We start from the raw sequence: 20,747 nt of genomic DNA, 5'->3' as shown, positions 1-20,747 counted from the left end.
GTCAATATACGGTAAACTGGCAAGCAATGCAAGCATCAATATAAGAATGGATAAAAGAAGGGGAATATTCAAATAACCAAAAACTTAACCAGCTAACTCTAAATATCTATTTATATGTGGATGGAGTGACAGCCGATTAATAGGGATGTGCAGAGGGAAAAGATACGTTGCTATTCGGTATTCATTGCACCCAAATCCGTTGCATCCGCTTTCATAATTCGCCCATTAATTGCATTCGGTATTCGTTTTCCATTAAAGTTGGAAAACAAAACAAACCAACCCCATCCCAATCCTTTAAATTTAATTAACTACAACCCCCCCACCCTCCTGACCCCCCCTCCCCCCCAAAGACTTGCCAAAAGTCCCTGGTGGTCCAGCGGGGGTCCGGGAGCGATCTCCTGCACTCGGGCCTTCGGCTGCCAGTATTCAAAATGGTGCCGATAGCCTTTGCTCTTACAGGGGCTAACGGTGCCATTGGTCGGCCCCGTCACATGGTAGGAGCATAAGATGCGGCCAGCGCCATCTTGTGCCGATCCCTACTGATTAAACTATGGGCCTCATGTTCCACACCGCTCACACGCGATAAGGGACCTTTCGCACACGAAAAGTCCCTTGCGTGCGATACCAGGATGGGGGTGGAGTCGGGGCGGAGTCAGCCCCGGAAGAGGAGGAGTCGGGGCGTCACTGGGGCCGACTCTGCGCCGACGCCACGGACAGCGAAAAGGTAAGTGCCTTTTCGCGGCAGCTTTCGCTCCCAATAGCTACACCTCCTATGGTGGCGCTATTGGGTGCAAAACCAGCAGTGATCGCACCGCGACGATGCGATCGCTGCTGGCAAGCACAGGCCCTCCCCCCCGTTTTGGCCCCCTGCCCCTCATCTTCTAAAGTATCGCAGAAAATGAGGCCCTATGGGCCTTATTTTCCAATATCGCATTGGTAACGCATTAGGGGGCGTTACCAATGCAAATGAGGCTTCTTTCGTGCAGTGGGGAAAAATCGCATGCGGCGATGTTTTTGCCATTCACGAAAACAGTAGCACCGCATGCGATGTTTTCCCAGTGCACGATGATTCTTTCAGAATTTTATCGCAGTGCACGATATTTGCCGGTTTCCCTTATCACGGTAGTCTCAGACAGCCTGTTTCAGGGGGAGGGGGGAGGGGAGAGAGAGAGAGAGAGAGAGAGAGAGAGAGAGAGAGAGAGAGAGAGAGAGAGAGAGAGAGAGAGAGAGAGAGAATCTTACTATAGTGCCTATGCCCTACATAGGTATTTTAACCCCTATGGGAGGGCCACCTACTAACTTGTGGTGGGGATTAGGTATGAGCGTCGGGGGTTGGAGGCCACTTTCGCATTCCACATGAGACCTACGGACAGAACAGTGGTCTCTAGTGCAGATTTGCTGGCCGTCGGAGTGAGGACGCTCACTCCAAGCGGAGATTTGGCCAACATTCTCTCCACCTAGCATGTTGTTGCCCAGGTAGAGTGTCCATCAAGCTAGGTAGAGAGAACGTTGCCCAAACCACTTCTTGGAGTGAGCGTCCTCACTCCGACAGCCAGCAAATCTGCACTAGAGACCACTGTTCTGTCCGTAGGTCTCATGTGGAATGCGAAAGTGGCCCCCAACCCCCGACGCTCATACCTAATCCCCACCCCGAGTTAGTAGGTGGCCCTCCCATAGGGGTTAAAATACCTATGTAGGGCATAGGCACTATAGTAAGATTCTCTCTCTCTCTCTCTCTCTCTCTCTCTCTCTCTCTCTCTCTCTCTCTCTCTCTCTCTCTCTCTCTCTGAACTATGGTGGTAATCCTTTTCAGGCTTGTAACGCGAGGTTTGAGTTGTAGTTATTAGCCGCGCCGCACACGATACACAGGTTCCCGCTTTACATATGCTCCACCCCCTGAATACCAAATAACTAAATCCTGTTAACGCGATTTGCGAATTTATGGCACGCGGTAAAGTGCTTGGAAAATGAGGCCCTATGTTAGCTAAGTAGTTACATAGTGAATGAAGGCAGATAAATACCAAAATGTTCCAGCTAGTCTGCTCAGCAAGCCTTCTTTTAAGGGTAGTAGCAACTACTGCTCTGTGCAGGCAACTGCCACACCCCTACCACAAAAGTTCAAAGCCACCCACTGGCCAGTACCCCCCCTCAAACCCTTGAAATGTCTAAATTAAATAGATGTCAGGGCTGGCCAGGCCCGGCCCTGCAGGCCTCCCCCCCTTCCTCCCCATTAAATATACCAGAAATACGGCCATCTCACCCCTCCCAAAGAATGTGTTCCCGGGTGCTTCCAGTGTTCCTCAGGTAATAATGCTGTAAGCGTATTCTATCAGCATACATTTTATACCCAGCACTGAACATGTATACTAAGGCCCGGATTTTAAAAAATGTGCTTGTGCGTCCATGTGCATGGGTTCCAGCACGTGCATATGGCCGCGGCGATTTTATAACATGAGGACCCTGTCTCATCCCCCATTCAGGCTGCGAACCCAAAGATAAATCATATTAGTAAATGTAATTTCTCATGTGGTACTCCTCTCCTCAAGCATAGGGGTAATTTATATAGTCCAGACCAAGGGAGACCACATATACAACCATGGATGCTTGTTTTGACATTCACACTCATATTTCTCTTTTATTTCCCTCATTCATCATGATCTTACCCAGGCCTTGCACCCTCAACCAAGGTGTGCCAGAAGCAGTCTTTCTCCAGACCCTCCTGGTTCTTCAGCCCGAACTCCCTCCAGTCCATCTAGACCTCCCACTCAGCCAATACCACACATTAAACACATTTGATACCAATTATGCAAGGTAATCATCAAGTGTAAAATGACGCGATTAAGTTGCCAAATGTATGCACAATTGCACATATGTCTCTCTTAAGATAGCAACATACGCATGTAACTGTTGGCACTGCACTGAAATATTCTTTAGACTGCTCCCTTTTTATGAATGTATATGTAGGCTTGAAATCTAAAGTATGAAGTTTATAAAATAGTGGTTATGCAAGTACAGGGTACTTCTACTTCCACATTTATGCTAATTTTTACATTTGTAATTCTTTGAGAATTCGCCCCTGAATGTGGATTCTTAGTTTTCTCCAGGGTCCACCACTTTCTCAGTGAAAAAATATATTCTTACATTCCAAATGTGATGTATACATCTCATGAGATAAACTTGAAAGATTTTATAGTAATGTGCAAAGAAGTAAGTGACCCTTGAAGTGCTTGAATGTAATTATACTTTTGATTTCCAGAAACATGGCTAATAGCAAGATCAGCAGCAGCAGCAGAAGTGGCTTGAACAAAGGCAACACAGGAGAAAAAGAAAGAGATAACACCAGCAGCAGTGAGAGAGTTTATTAGTACAGCCTCAGAGCTTCAAAGCTAACATCTGGAACACTTTTGGGTGAATTTTCTGCGTTATGAAGGAGTTGCACGTTTAAAAACATAGCATAAACCTGCATAAGTAGCATGTATGAGCATATATGATATTTTATAAACATCACAAGTGCATGCATACTTGCAGTTTAGCATTTAAATTTTAATGGAGAAAAAAGTGTATTCCAGGATGTGGTTCATAAGTAAGCATGCAAGTTGTTATTTTGTAAGAGATATGCATGCATACATAACCAAACTTGTCCTAATACTTTTACACTTGCTAAGTGATCTCTGCAACTGGAATCAAACTTGCTTTTTGTCTGCAGATTTTGGGTGGGATTTTTGGGTGAGCTAGTGGCGGTACAGGGCGAAGTGCTAGAGGGTCTGGGTAAACAGATGAAGGTATCAGCAAGCTGGTGATCCAAGTATGCACACAGGAGGTAATTTTCAAAAATTGTACGTGTGTAAAAATAACATATATCGAAGCAATTTTCAAAAGCCATTTATGCACATAAAACTCAGTTTTATGCATGTAAATCCTCTTGAAACTTACCTGCATAGTTTATAAAATACCTGTCTTCTCATTTAATTCTTGGTTATTATGTATACTTTATTATAATTATTTCACATGTAAAATGTATGTGTGGATTTTTTTTTTTTAAATGGATAGAGAAAGTATATGTGTTCCTGCATTACAAATACACATGCACACTACAACATACACTGTGTATGTTCAGGTTGGAAATACATGACATTTTATAAACTGTGTGGATCCTGCCATACTGTTGATAAAATAATAGCATAAATCTCCACACATTCACTTAGGCATGCAGACAGTTTTGAAAACTGGGCAGTATGAGTGCAGTATGTGATAGTGTAACCCCTGCTAATCAATCAAGTTCATAATAACATCTATTCTATATTATAATAAAATCTATGTTGTTACAATAATATGAATTCCATAATGCATTCTCTAATATCAAATTCCAAAATATTCTAATAACAGTCAATTTCTGTTTTATTAATGAATATAAAATGAGGAAAGGGTAGGTCTCTTTTGAGATGCAACCCAAAAAGTCACAGAATTATGTTATGGAAAAACACCTAATGAAAATGCCACTGAAATTAAAGATGAAAGGCATGTTTCTTATTTTTTCTGGAAAAAGAAATAATCATAATAATGACTAATTGAACATAAATATCACAAAATATCAGGCACCCATTCAACTGTGTTACATTGTAATACATACAGATCATTATGGGATCATGATACCAGTTGGCATTAACAGATCACCATAGATATTACAATGGCTAGCACACAAATTTACAACAGTAATTTTTTTTTTTAATTTATTTTTCAAATTATAACATTTACAATGAAATGATATAATCAGGTATTACATTTTAACTCATCACCACTTGTACAGAAGAAATAATAATTGTATTCCAGCCCACATCTAGAAGGAGAGGAGAGTAAATTTTAATTTCATTATAAATTCTAGAAATAACAGGTATAGAAATAACAGATCATTCTCAAAACTCCTAGCAGTTTTCAGACTCCTTTACAAAGAAAATCTACAGATACTAATTCGTATTTACATTTTACCAGCACACACTCTCCCAGTTTAAAAAATAATTTACCTGTTGGACAGTTTTTTTGACTTTGGTGGGTTTCTACTAATCTGGAAGATTTAAAATCTCAGGCAGATTTATTATCAGCACTTCACACTGCCTGAGGTTACCCCGAATCTTGCATTAGGAAAGCCTATCTATGAGCAAGGATTTTCACATGGAGAATGGCTTTTGATTCCACGACAGTGTGCTACATCTGAATCTCTCACTCTTACTTTCCAGAAGTTAGGACTACTTGTCAAATTGTTCAGAAGTATTGGTATCTTTTATAGCTATTCCCTGCCTTTCAAGATGTTCCGTGTTTTGATTTTACATGTAGTACCAACTTGAGAGACAGATTGGTACATTCTGATTTTATGTGAGAATCTCTGAGACCTGTTATTTCTACACCTGGCCACAAACCATTTGGCCATTGTTCTATATCTCCAGTTTCTATGGATACTGACACCATTACATTACCTCATTTAAATCAGGTGATCCATCTCCGACACTCATCCACTTGTCAATCTAAGGGTGTAATATACATCATCAGATGCCCATGTGACAAGTTTTATATAGGCAAAACTATTCATTCCATCTGCCCCTGGATGATTGAACATCGAAGTTGTTTCAAAAATCATCAGCTATCTGCCCTTTAGTTGAATGTTGTTTAGAATCGGGACATATTTTTAGTGATCTGCATTTCTGTGTACTTGCTCAGATCTCCCATAACTGGCATGGAAGTGATTTTTCTCGCCACCTGGCACAGTTGGAACAACAGTGGATTTACTGGCTACACACATTGACTCCTGAGGGTTTGAATTCTGAACTAGACCTTACTGTATTTCTTAGATTTGTATTCTTTTTCATTTTTTTCTGTTTCAATTTTGATAATTGTCATGTTGCATTCATTCTTGCTAGAATAACTAAGGATGTGCTGATAAAGTTTTTTTGTTTCAGATGATGATGCCATCACGTCATTGATGTTAATACTGGAACAGTGGCCATCTTTATAAAGTATGTGTCGGGCTATGTCGGTTTGCTGCCTTCCTAATTCGTTTGGAGATCGGGAGATGCATACAGAGTGTGGTGTGTTTTGATGTGAAAGAAGAGCCTTACCTGAATCAGATAAGACACCCTAATGCAGGAGATCCGAAATGCCAGATGACGTCGGGGTTTTGTATCTCTTATATTGATTTCTCTGAATTTTATGTGCAATTGAAAATACTTTAAAAAAATTATTTTTCATTACTTGTACTTTGTTGTTTCTAAATTCTTTCTGGGTGAATGATTGAGAGGTCCGGGCTTCCACTTTATAGGTTGTCTTGTACCAGCTCCTGGCTTGCTAACACCCTTTGTTGCTGAATTGTTCATTTCTCTACAGTTATATTCATAGCTTTCCGCCTCGTTTTACACATCTTTTTTGTCGGCACTTATTTGACGCTTTGATATTTTTGTGTGGGCCAGCTTTTTCAGGTTCTCTTTTTCCCTTGAAGATCATAAACAGATGATATTCTCAGGATAGCCAAAATACGTAAATGAGCCTGCTCTTTGGCTGAATATATGCAAATATATTTCATGAGCATTTATTGTGGCTATCCTGAAAAATAAGAACTGGAGTTGGTCATTCCTGCTATATAGAATTCTATCGAGGTTTCTCACAAGCAAACTCATCTGAAAGGTGCATAGATTTACTCATCACTTAATTCCTCCTGCCTTCTTACAGTAGCCTTACTCAAGCAAGAAAACAACTTTATGCTGAATTTGACTTCCCTTTATAGCATTACTAATATCTAGTTTCTGGGAGATGTTTCCTAGGATTAAACAAGTATGTTTCAAAATAGGCACCAGCCAGTCCTTTGCCCCTATTATGTGACAGGGGCTACCACTTGATAGGGGCAAAGGACTGGCGGCATTTTTTCCCCCAGAGCCACTTATATTTTGCTCTCTAAATTTAGGTGCCTAGTGAAAATAAGATGCATAAATTTAGGGGCTCAGCCCTAGTCAGTTTGCAAAGAGGCCAATTTATGTGCTGACTACCAAGGTTAGGCACCCAAAGCCTTTGAAAATTGATCCTGAAATGTATTAAGTTAGTCCAATAAAATGATATCACCTTATATAATTTTTTGACCATTATTTCTGCATATGGAACTACTTATTTGTAATCCATTTCTCAGGTCAGAAATGCTATCGCTCCTGAAAGACTAAGGACTTTTTTTTTTCCAAATAAAACATTGCCTTGTTTTATTGGAGGCCTTTGTAACTTAAAAAGGAAATTAGAGAAATTGGAATGAACATGGCATAGATTTTACCATAATGAAGATAGAACTATTTATAAGCTGCACCTTAGAGAATATAAGGCTAAAGTTAGAAACAGAAAAAGAGATATTTTTCTCAAAAGATGCCCTTAGCTAAGAATAAAACTATGGAGCTATTTAGAATTGCAAAATATCTGCAAAGGCATCCTTTATAGCAATTAAAGACCCCTGAACAGCTAATAAATTACATTAGCTGCAAATTATTTTACAAAATCCTTTAGATTGAAGGTGAAGGAAATTCAAGGGGCCTTAGATTCTAGAAGCCTGGATTGTATTAAAGTTTCCAACTCATCTTATCAGAACCCTAGGATTGACTCATTTGATCTATTATCTGTAAATAAACAGAAATTAAGGCAATTGTTAATAAATCTAGGCCCATTGATTGTTTATTGGATTAAGGATTAGCCTGGCTAATGAATGAACATATGGAGAGTTCGCTAGATTCCCATTAACTTATGATTAATAGATCGCCTGCTGTTGAGGTTTAAAATTAGAAATCATTTTACACAAGCTCTAAAAAGCTTTTTCAAACAGAGTTGAGTCAAAATGGTTTACATAAATATAAAAAACATAAACATAATAAAAATAACTAAAAAATTACACAAATCATATAATAAAAATAAAAGTCAATAAGAATTATAAATAATCTAGTTAAATCAAAGTCAAACCCAAAAATCAAAGTGCCATCTTATAACCTCTAAATATATAGAGAAAATTGAGGTAAGGGATGAATTTTTGTACAAAATATATACAGAAACTATTAGGGATGTGAATTGGTTCCGGAATTGGTTCCGGTTTCGGCATCTTAAAAAATGGCACGGGCCATCCATTGCTCCTACTATGTGATAGGGGCCGGCCAATGGCACCGATAGCCATGGTAAGGGCAAAGGGCCATCGGCACCATTTTCATTAGTGGCAGCCAACGGCTCGAGAGCGGGAGATCGCTCCCGAGACCCCCGCTGGACCACTAGGTACTTTAGGAAAGTTTTTGGGGGGTCGGGAGGGTGGGGTATTCTAAATAATTAGATTTAAAGGGTCGGGGTGGGTTTGGGTTTTTTTTTTCCTGGGTGCCCTTTCTTCCCCCCCCCTCCCCCAATGATAAGAAAACCACACAAACATTTCATGGGGTTTTCCTATCACTTTCCGGCCCCCCCCCCCCCCCCCCCCCGATACCTGACGGATGAGAAAATAACGTACGATATTTTCATCTGTCAGAAAAATGATTCACATCCCTAGAAACTATTGGGAGTTAAAAAAGAGGAGGGGGTAAAACAGGGGATGGGAAATGCAGGGAAATTGAAATGAAAATATGACATGAAAAATTACTGTTTGGTTGATGAAATTTTGAAGGCAATCTGAAACAGCTATGTTTTTAAAGATTTCTTGAAGTGTAAAGGGTTAGATAGTAATCGCCTTGCCAGTAGACATCAAGGTCAATACTGCCCTGGCATTTTTTACCACTAGCACTTTCCAGACTTCTTTAGGGGTCACAGCAGGAATAAGCTAATCTGCTTTCTCCCTATGTTAGAGCAGTTCCTAACTGTTTCTCAGGAAAACACACCACTATATATTTTTCCCTCAGAGCAGACAGCAACAGGAACAAATAATGACTGATTTCTACAACATTGCACATTTTCCCTTTGCCTTGGAATGCTATTGATTACACTCACAGTCCTATAAAAGGGACGATGAGACTATCTACTGAAACTGTAAGGGCTTCTACTCTCTCAATATGCAGGTGGTCTGAGTTGCCAAGGAGTAGAGATGTGAATCGTGTGCCAGATCGTCTTAAAGATCAGATTCGGCTGGGGGGTGGGGGGGGGGGGGAATCTGGTCGTTAAGATATGTGAATTGGAATCATTTCCGATTCCAATTCGCATCGCTAATTTTTGTTTTAGGGAGGCCCGCGCCGCTAAAAAAAAACAACCCACCCGACCCTTTAAATCGACCCCCCCTCCCGACCCCCTCCCCAAAACCTTTTAAAATTACCTGGTGGTCCAGGGGGGCCTCGGGGAGAGATCTAGGGGGGCCTCGGGGAGAGGAGAAATCCAGGGGGGCCTCGGGGAGAGTTTTCCCGTTCCCAGGCATCAGCTGTTCTAAAAAAAAATGGCGCCAATGCCCCTTTGCCCTCACCATGTGACAGGGTATCCGTGCCATTGGCCGGCCCCTGTCACATGGTAGGAGCACTGGATGGCCGGCGCCATCTTTAAAGATGGCCGGCGCCACTCATCAGCCCCTATTATACTATACTCTATAATACATATACTATACTCTATAATACACTCTATAATAGGGGCTGATGAGTAAAGATGGCCTGTGCCATCTTTAAAGATGGCGCCGGCCATCCAGTGCTCCTACCATGTGACAGGGGCCGGCCAATGGCACGGATACCCTGTCACATGGTAAGGGCAAAGGGGCATCGGCGCCATTTTTTTTTAGAACAGCTGATGCCTGGGAACGGGAATTCTCTCCCCGAGGCCCCCCTGGACCACCAGGTAATTTTAAAAGGTTTGGGGGGTCGGGAGGGTGGGGTCGATTTAAAGGGTCAGGTGGGTTTTTTTTTTTTATCGGGCCATCAGCGCCATTTTAATTAGTGGCAGCCAAAATGGCGCCGATGGGCCGAGAGCGGGAGATCGCGCCGGGACACCCCCCACTGGACCACCAGGTAATTTAACATTTTGGGGGGGCTTGGGAGGGTGGGGGAGGGTAAGGAATTGGTTTTAAAGGGTCGGGGTGGGTTTAGGGGTTGTTTTGGTGTGCCGGTTTTCCCACCCTCCCCCAAATAATTCCCGTGCCCTATTTAACGATACAATACAAATGCCCCTGATGATAAATCGGGGGCATTTGTATTGTATCGTGCACTCTAACGATTTAGGACGATTTTAAAATTATCTGACGATAATTTTAATCGTTCAAAAACGATTCACATCCCTACCAAGGAGATCGTCATGGACGTCATGACCAGGTTTTCAGATACATAAATACATACACATAGGTGTTACCATTGGGTCATGGTGAGATGAGCTCCACCTTGGCCTCGAGGGCCTTCTGCTATCTTCGGGCCTTATGGCCCTCCCCCCAAGCAGGAAGATTGGTGGTCTGTACGGCATCAGGTGACGGCCTTGCATCTCCTGCCCTCCTCTTCGCCGTCATGGGGATGGGATCCCATGATGGCCTTGCAGCTCTGGTGCTCCTCTTCGCTATTGCAGAGAAGGGATCCTGCGACAGCATTGCTCTAAAAGGCCTCTTCCGGTTGGGTGGGCCTAGGTCCAAATTGGGTGGGCAACTGCCCACCCAGGCCCACATGTCAGGGATGAAAGGTGCTTAATGTATGAATTACCCTGTGCTACTCACATGAAAGCCTTCAAAATATTTTTAAATTTTGTGTATATTATCACCTTGTTTTTGGGCTAAGTTGTGATAGTCACATAGGCATACAGTTTTATGCCAGCTTTTATATAAATGCCTTCTGATGTAAAATAAAATAATCCAAGTTTTCTTCTTGATGAAAATTAGAAAAATGTTCTTGAATTTCATGGGGTTATCAAAGTTGTGCTTATGAAGTGAGTTCTCCATGTAAAGTCTAATTGCATAACTATTAATGTCCATGAATATTTTATGATAGCATTATTAAAATGACTTAGTTAAATCTGCCTATGCACATCTGGTACATCTGCTGTCAGTAATGTGTGATAAATCATATTAATAAATAATTCCTACTAGTTCAACTGATATAGCATAGGAGTGAGATTTTGGTAAGTCCCTCATACTTGAAAATATTTTCTTTCCTATGGTTTTCCACTTATACTTTAGCTCCATGGAAAAATATTCTGAATAGAGTTTGGGTTTTTTTGCCGGCTAAAAGAAACACTTTGTTAAATAAACATATTTAAAATGTGTTTTATGAGAGCTGTGTGTGTAAAATTTGCCTCTGTGCATGGTAAGCACATTTTCAGAAGGAAAAGAGTACATATAAGGGCGAATTTTAAAAAGGCCACGCACGTAAAATCCGGCCTTTACGCGCGTGGCCGGGCCTAGTGCACGCCAAGACTATTTTCAAAAAGGCCCGGCCACGCGCGTAAAGGCCAGTACGCGTATAAGTGTGGGCCTTCCTGAAAGGGGCAGGCCAGGGGGGGGGGGGAGCTAGAGGTGCCCTGTACAGTAGCCATTTGCCGCTGTGCTGGGGGATCGTGCGCTGGCAGGGTGCCAGCGCACACAACTTACTTCTACTCCTTTCCAGGAGCAAAAGGTAAAATTAAAAAATTAGGGGTAAGAACATAAGAACATAAGAAATTGCCATGCTGGGTCAGACCAAGGGTCCATCAAGCCCAGCATCCAGTTTCCAACAGAGGCCAAACCAGGCCACAAGAACCTGGCAATACCCAAACACTAAGAAGATCCCATGCTACTGATGCAATTAATAGCAGTGGCTATTCCCTAAGTAAACTTGTTTAATAGCCGTTAATGGACTTCTCCAAAAACTTATCCAAGCCTTTTTTGAACCCAACTACACTAACCACATCCTCTGGCAACAAATTCCAGAGCTTTATTGTGCGTTAAATGAAAAAATATTTTCTCCAGTCTTAAATGTGCTACTTGCTAATTTCATGGAATGCCCCATAGTCCTTCTAATATTCGAAAGTGTAAATAACCAATTCACATCTACTCGATCAAGATCTTTCATGATCTTAAAGACCTCTATCATATCCCCCATCAGCCGTCTCTTCTCCAAGTTGAACAGCCCTAACCTCTTCAGCCTTTCCTTATAGGGGAGCTGTTCCATCCCCTTTATCGTTTTGGTTGCCCTTCTCTGTACTTTCTCCATCGCAACTATATCTTGTTTGAGATGCGATGACCAGAATTGTGCACAGTATTCAAGGTGCGGTCTCACCATGGAGCGATATAAAGGCATTATGACATTTTCCGTTTTATTAACCATTCCCTTCCTAATAATTCCTAACATTCTGTTTGCTTTTTTGACTGCTGAAGCACACTGAGCCGATGACTTTAAAGTATTATCCACTATGATGCCTAGATCCTTTTCCTGGGTGGTAGCTCCTAATATGGAACCTAACATCATGTAACTACAGCAAGGGTTATTATTCCCTATATGCAACCGCTTGCGCTTGTCCACATTAAATTTCATATGCCATTTGGATGCCCAATCTTCCAGTCTTGCAAGGTCCTCCTGTTATGTATCACAATCCGCTTGTGATTTAACTACTCTGAATAATGTTGTATCATCCGCAAATTTGATAACCTCACTCGTCATATTCCTTTCCAGACTGTTTATATATATATTGAAAAGCACCGGTCCAAGTTCAGATCCCAGAGGCACTCCACTGTTTACCCTTTTCCACTGAGAAAATTGACCATTTAATCCTACTCTCTGTTTCCTTTCTTTTAACCAGTTTGTAATCCATGAAAGGACATCGCCTCCTATCCCATGACTTTTTAGTTTTCTTAGAAGCCTCTCATGAGGGACTTTGTCAAACGCCTTCTGAAAATCCAAATACACTACATCTACTGGTTCACCTTTATCCACATATTTATTAACCTCTTCAAAATAATGAAGCAGATTTTTTAGGCAAGACTTCCCTTGGGTAAATCCATGTTGACTATGTTCCATTAAACCATGTCTTTCTATATGCTCTACGATTTTGATCTTGAGAATAGTTTCCACTATTTTTCCTGCCACTGAAGTCAGGCTCACTAGTCTATAGTTACCCAAATCACCCCGGAGCCTTTTTTAAATATTGGGGTTACATTGGCCACCCTCCAGTCCTCAGGTACAATGGATGATTTTAATAATAGGTTACAAATTTTAACTAATAGATCAAAATTTTCATTTTTAAGTTCCTTCAATACCCTAGGATGCATACCATCTGGTCCAGGTGATTTGCTACTCTTTAGTTTGTCAGTCTGACCTACTACATCTTCCAGGTTCACAGTGATTTGGTTCAGTTCGTCTGACTCATCACCCCTGAAAACCATCTCCGGAACTGGTATCTCCCCAATATCCTCATTAGTAAATACAGAATCAAAGAATTCATTTAGTCTTTCTGCAATGGCCTTATCTTCCCTAAGAGCCCTTTTAAACCCTCGGTCATCTAATGGTCCAACTGACTCCCTCACAGGTTTCTTGCTTCGGATATATTTAATAAAGTTTATTATGAGTTTATTATGGCCAACTTCATTTCAAATTCTTTCTTTGCCTGGCTTATCAATGTTTTACACTTAACTTGACAATGCTTATGTTTTATCCTATTTTCTTCAGATGGATTCTTCTTCCAATTACTAAAGGATTTTTTTTTGCTAAAATAGCCTCTTTCACCTCACCTTTTAACCATGACGGTAATCGTTTTGCCTTCCTTCCACCTTTCTTAATGTGTGGAATACATATGGACTGCGCCTCTTGTATTGTATTTTTAAACAATGTCCATGCCTGTTGAACACTTTTAACCTTTGCAGCTGCACCTTTTAGTTTTTTCTATTTTCCTCATTTTATCAAAGTTTCCCTTTTGAAAGTGTAGTGTTAGAGCTGCAGATTTACTTATTGCCCCCCTTCCAGTTATTAGTTTAAATTTGATCATGTTATTATCACTGTTGCCAAGGGGCCCCACCACCGTTACCTCTCTCACCAAATCCTGCATTCCACTAAGAAATAGATCTAAAATAGTTCCCTCTCTTGTTGGTTCTTGAACCAATTGTTCCATGAAGCAGTCATTTATTACATCCAGGAACTTTATGTCTCTATCAAGTCCTGATGTTACATTTACCCAGTCAATATTGGGGTAATTGAAATCTAGCTAAATCAAAAAGAGTCAGTGGTAAACCACACAATGTATATTCACCAAAAATTAGTGGAAACCAAACTAATTTTTCGTATAGCCTAGAAGGTGTCAGTAAGCCAGGCGTTGTGAAACTTAAAAAGTAACCAACCGGTCTACTAATCATCCACCTTCAAAAATTCTTTTTAATGAAAACGTATTTTTTTGTTTTTTTAAATTTTGTTAAAAAGTCCTCAATTTTTCAAGACGAGAATACAGTGAGAGACTCTTCAACACTCATTTTCAACAAACCAAAAAAATACATTTTCATTAAAAAGAATTTTTGAAGGTGAATTAGTAGACCGGTTGGTTACTTTTTAAATTTCACAACGCCTGGCTTGCTGACACCTTCTGGGCTATACTAAAAATTATTTTGGTTTCCACTAATTTTTGGTAATTGAAATCTCCCATTATTATTGCACTGCCAAATTGGTTAGCTTCCCTGATTTCTCTTAGCATTTCATCATCTGTCTGATCATTTTGTCCAGGTGGACGGTAGTATACTTCTATCACTATATGCTTACCCAACACACATGGGATTTCCACCCATATAGATTCTACTGAGCATTTAGTCTCTTGAATGATCTTTATCCTGTTGGACTCTATACCCTCCCGGACATAAAGTGCCACACACCAGGGATGTGCAGAGCAAAATTTTATGTTCATATTTCTTATGTCCGAAAGGGGGTCCCACTTGCGGCCAATATGGACATAAAAAAAATCCGATGAGTTGGGTATATGTACATATGTGCAAAAAAAAAATTTAAACCCCCTCACCCTCCTTAATCCCCCCCCCAGACTTACCACAACTCCCTGGTGATCGAGCGAGGAGTGAGGACGTCATTTCTGCAATCCTTGGCGAGAAGCAGGTGACATCGGCGGCACGTCGAGTGACGCCGGCGTCACGTGATTCCCGGCGAGTTCGCGCCGGACGGCTCGTTCGGCCCAAAAAGAACTTTTGGCCAGCTTGGGGGGGTCAGGGCTCCTCGCCCTGGTCAGGAGGCCCCCCCAAGCTGGCCAAAAGTTCTTTTTGGGCCAAACGAGCCGTCCGGCGCGAACTCGCCGGGAATCACGTGGCGCCGACGTCACTGTCGAGTGACGCCGGCATCACGTGATTCCCGGCGAGTTCGCGCCGGACGGCTCGTTCGGCCCAAAAAGAACTTTTGGCCAGCTTGGGGGGGTCAGGGCTCCTCGCCCTGGTCAGGAGGCCCCCCCAAGCTGGCCAAAAGTTCTTTTTGGGCCGAACGAGCCGTCCGGCGCGAACTCGCCGGGAATCACGTGACGCCGGCGTCACTCGACGTGCCGCCGACGTCACATGCTTCTCGCCAAGGATTGCAGAAATGGCGTCCTCACTCCTCGCTCCATCACCAGGGAGTTGTGGTAAGTCGGGGGGGGGGGGGGGATTAAGGAGGGTGAGGGGGTTTATATTTTTATTTTGGCTCAACAATCGCGATTTCCCACATATCCAACATATCTATGTTGGATATGTGGGAAATCCGATCGTTTATGTCGAATCAATTTTTTAAGTTAAAAAAAAATATGAGTAGCGTTTTACTAATGCGGTCAATCCGAATGCACACCCCTACCACACACCCACCAAGTTGATCCTCCCTATCATTGCTATATAATTTGTACCCTGATATAGCACTTTCCCATTGGTTATCCTCCTTCCTCCAAGTCTCTGTGATGCCAATTATGTCAATCTCATCATTTGCGGCTATACACTCTAACTCTCCCATCTTACTTCTTAGACTTCTGGTATTGGCATACAGACATTTCAAAGTGTGTTTTTTGTTTGTATTAACAATCTCCTTTTCAGTTGTTAGGGATAATTCGGACATCATTAGCTTCGGTGATTTTTTACATATAGGCCCATGGACTATGTTTGCTTTTAATGGAACCTCTCTGTTGGGATGCCCTAACTCTCCTGTTTCATTAGTATCCTTCAAGGATACATTTCTCCGAACCATGCACTGCTGAGTGACTGTCGGCTTTCCCCCTTGTTCTAGTTTAAAAGCTGCTCTATCTCCTTTTTGAAAGTTAGTGCCAGCAGCTTGGTTCCACTCTGGTTAAGGTGGAGCCCATCCTTTCGGAAAAGTCTCCCCTTTCCCCAAACGTTTCCCCAGTTCCTTACAAAACTGAATCCCTCTTCCCTGCACCATCATCTCATCCATGCATTGAAACTCTGGAGGTCTGCTTATCTCTGGGGACCTGCACGTGGAACAGGAAGCATTTCAGAGAATGCCATCCTGGAGGTTCTGGATTTCAGCTTCCTACCTAAAATCCTAAATTTGGCTTCCAGAACCTCTTTCCCACATTTTCCTATGTTGTTGGTGCCCACATGTACCATGACAGCCGGCTCCTCCCCAGCACTGTCTATAATCCTATCTAGGTGACGCGTGAGGTCTGCCACCTTCGCACCAGGCAAGCAAGTTACCAGGCGATCCTCACATCCACCAACCACCCTGCTATCAACATTTCTAATAATCGAATCACCAACTATGATGGCCGGCCTAACCCTTCCCTCCTGGGCAGTAGCCCGGGGAGACTTGTCCTTAGTGCGAGAGGACAATACATCACCTGGCAAGCAGGTCCTTGCTACAGGATCACTTCCTGCTTCACCAGGGGTAGCTAGGATAAGGATGGGAGGGGGGGGCAGGATAGGGGAAGGGGAAGGGAGGTTAGGGTAGGGGGTTGGGATGTTCCCTCCCTGTCCACTCCTTAATTGGAGCATTTTGGGAGGGAACTGGGGATGGCCCCGACGCATCGCCATGTGTATTTGAAAAATGTACCCCCCCTTATGCGCGCCGACCCGGAATTTTATAAAATTGCTCATCCATGTGTGCGCGCCAGGTAGCGCATGCACATGGGTGCGCGTGCTTATGTTTTTAAAATCTACTCCATATAGTATTGCTGCTGCACAGAAAAATATGTATATAGAAAGGGGCATTTGAAGATGTTTTGCAGTGGAGTTTGGGAGTACACACACATTTACAGATTTTATAAATGGTGTACATGTATATGTATTCAAACATGTGTAACCTCAGTTTAGGGCATATAAAATGGTGGGAGAGTTTTCCCCATAAGAACATAACATAAGAACATAAAATATGTCATAACATAAGAACATAAAATATGCCAATCCAAGTCACAAATACCAAGCAAATACCCAAACATTAAATACATCTCATGCTACCAATGCCATTTAATAATGGTCCATCTCCGAAATTTATTTCTTTAGTAGATTCAAAATTATGGGTCATTCAGATGGTGAAGTGGACCCAGATGGAAACAGCAGGGCTAGCATACATTTCTCTAGACTCATCAGGGAGCACCAACATGAACTCTGGCCCCTAAAGCTATTCTATAGTGTTAGCACCAAGAACACATTAAACCACTTTTAGACAAACACAAACTCTTAACTTTATTTCTGGGTTTCATCCAGCGATTACATATAACAGCAGTTACTGCCCTTAAAAGAAGGCTTGGGAATAACTTTTTTTTTTAATTTACTCTTTATTAGATATTTCTCATTTATAATTACAAAATCATATTTCTGTGCATCACAAAGGCAATTCAGTATGACAGCATATCATTTAACAAAATCACGGATTAATTCCCATTTATCCATAACACTTCAGCCATCACACTAATACAATAATGATGGGAGCCGAAAACAAAAACTCCTTTTACAAATAAAAATCAAAGAGGAGAGGCTGCTTCTATTTTATCAGACTTTTCTATTGCTGGTATAGCTGTACCCAAAATGACCTCACTTTTATCCTTTAAAAAGGTTTCCAGGTGTGAAGGTTCCGAAAATATAATTTTTTTCCTTGAAAATTTATAAAACACTTGCTAGAATATTTCAAATAAAAAGTTGCACCAAAATACAAGGTTTTATTTTTCAAGAGTAAAAATTTTCTTCTCCTTGCCTGAGTAGGCTTGGAAACATCAGGAAATACGAAAACCTTCTGCCTGCAGAATAAAATATCTTTATTTTTAAAGAATTTATCTAGAATGATTTCTTTGACCCTTTCTATCACAAAAGATACAAATAATGTTGTTCTCTTATTTATTAAATCGATGGATTCCTCCAAAAAAGTAGATACACCTGGAGTACTCTCCTCCCCCCTCTCAGGTGTATTACTAGTTGGGACAGGAAAATAATATATTTTAGAAATTAGAGGTATCTCCTCACATGCCAGATTCTCCCTTAAATATTTCGTAAACATCTCATAGGGTGCGAGTAATCTGGTAATAGGGAAATTTAGAAAGCGTAAATTCTTAATTCTGATAATATTTTCTATGTTTTCCAGCTCAGCATGTAATATCATATTATCAGCTATATGAAGATTTTCCAACATTTTTACATTGTGTAATTCTGATGTCATATTTTCCACTGATATCTCTACATCTTTCAGTTTTTTCCCCCTGTTCTTGAATAGCAATTTTATTCCCATTCACAGTTGCTGAAAGGGAGGAACTCATCAGTGTAACATTTGAGTCCAGCTTTGTCAGCATCCTCCATCCATAGTAACATTAGACTCATCAACAGTGTTGAGCATGTACTGCCTATGTTTATCATTAAAGATCCTTCACCTGCTTCATGCTGTTCTAGCTCCAAGCAGGGAGGTATCACATTTTTTGGTGACTGTGAACAAATTTCAAAGCCACTTACATTTGCGTCTTCTTCAACGACAGAGACTCCTCCTGATGTTCTTCCTGGGGGCTGCAGAGGCATTGGTCCCATGCCAGGACTTAAAGAGTCATCTGATATGTCTCTGTCAGAGTCCTTCTGTGGCAAATTTCTCCTGCTCAGGTGCGCATCCATGGGACTGGTTATTTGCGGTGCCGGAGAGGATGTCACAAACTTAGCTTTTCTTTTGCACTCCATATATTTCCAATAATTTCAACAGGCGATTAAAAGTGATCAAAGCTGATCTAAGCCGCGCACACACCCCTTTGGCATGCGTGGCTTAGGCAGTGCGCTAGCGGCAGTGGTGCGCCGCAGCACCGCGGGGTTTTGTGCTCGCGGTCTCTGATTGATGATGTCACTCAAGGGAGTCCCGCAAGTGAAGCCTGGATTTCAATTGATCTCCTCTCAGTTCAATCAGGCAGATTGGTGGCAGCCCCTTCTCTCCACAATCGCCAGCCCCACACTCACCACAGCACCATGGGCTTTTGTGCTCACTGTCTCTGATTGATGATGTCACTCAAGGGAGTCGACACAGGTGTAGCCTGGATTTCAATCGGTCTCCTCTCAGTTCAATCAGGCAGGTTGGTGGCAGCCCCTTCTCTCCACAATCGCCAGCCCCACACTCACCACAGCACCATGGGCTTTTGTGCTCACTGTCTCTGATTGATGATGTCACTCAAGGGAGTCGACACAGGTGTAGCCTGGATTTCAATCGGTCTCCTCTCAGTTCAATCAGGCAGGTTGGTGGCAGCCCCTTCTCTCCACAATCGTCGGTCACCGGCTTGGGAATAACTTACATGGAATAGCAATTACTACCCTTAACAGAACATTTGCGGGTAACCTGCATAGAATGACAATTATTAAACAAAACAAGAAAAAGAAAACAAAATTTGCTGGTTTGACTGGATGGACCACTTGGGTCTTTTTCTGCTGTCATTTACTATGTTACTCTGATTATATACCAGAATAGTGTAGAGTAGACATACAAATACTGAATACTCAGAATTCATGGGATACAAACAGTCAGAGTAAATCTATTGTACTCCACAGGATAAGAGCAGTGCACCAATCTCTCAGTCTTTACTTGAACATCAACTAAATCTCTCAACTCCACTTTCCAAACATTTTACAAGAATGTAACAGTCGCATTCCTCATTGTTGAGTTCCCTCATTTTCGCACAAGTAGGCATTCTTTCCCTTCCAGTTCTCAAGCCACTTCCCAAGCCACAAAGGACATGGACAGCACCCCCATATTTCTCTTAATTTTAAACTCCAGACTCCAACCCATGTGGGAAATGAGGTTGAGACCCTTAGGATTTACTCAGGACTCCCTCTTCGCTTGACCCCTCACTCTTATTTCTCCATTCCTCCTCTTTTCAGCAACATGCAGGTATCCTTGGTATCCTTCACACTCTGGCCTCTTCACAGGGCATGCCTCATCTCAGAAAAGCCCCTTTTTTCCTTCCTTCTGGCTTCTTCCTCAAGGGGAAGACGTGCCTCTTCTCCACCCCTAGCACCTAGTTTGTTTGCTTAGGGGAGGAAATTATTCTTCTACTTCATGGCCTTGGGCATCTTTCTTTGAGAGGAAGAGCCCTGTGAGTCCCACTCCCATACTGGGGTGGTCCTGAGGCTCACCAGCCCACAGACTGGCTGCTCCAGGCTACTATATTCTGGAGTCCCTCTCAAACCAACTCCAACCTGGGACAGGGCAAACTTCTGCCAAATCCTCCCAAATGTATACCTCCCAATAAACCTTTTTCCACCAATCATGTAAGCCCATATTGTTAAGGGGACCAATGCACCATGCCTTAAACACAAACAGTAATAACACAGCACATTGCTCAGTTCTCACAAAATGTCATCCAGTGGTCACTCAACATTATTACAAGTGCAATGTATAATATAAGAATAT

This window comes from Rhinatrema bivittatum, chromosome 1 (genome assembly GCF_901001135.1).
Source record: "Rhinatrema bivittatum chromosome 1, aRhiBiv1.1, whole genome shotgun sequence".
Classification (NCBI taxonomy): Eukaryota; Metazoa; Chordata; class Amphibia; order Gymnophiona; family Rhinatrematidae; genus Rhinatrema; species Rhinatrema bivittatum.
The sequence above is the reverse complement of the archived record's forward strand: the minus strand, read 5'-3'. Positions refer to the sequence as shown.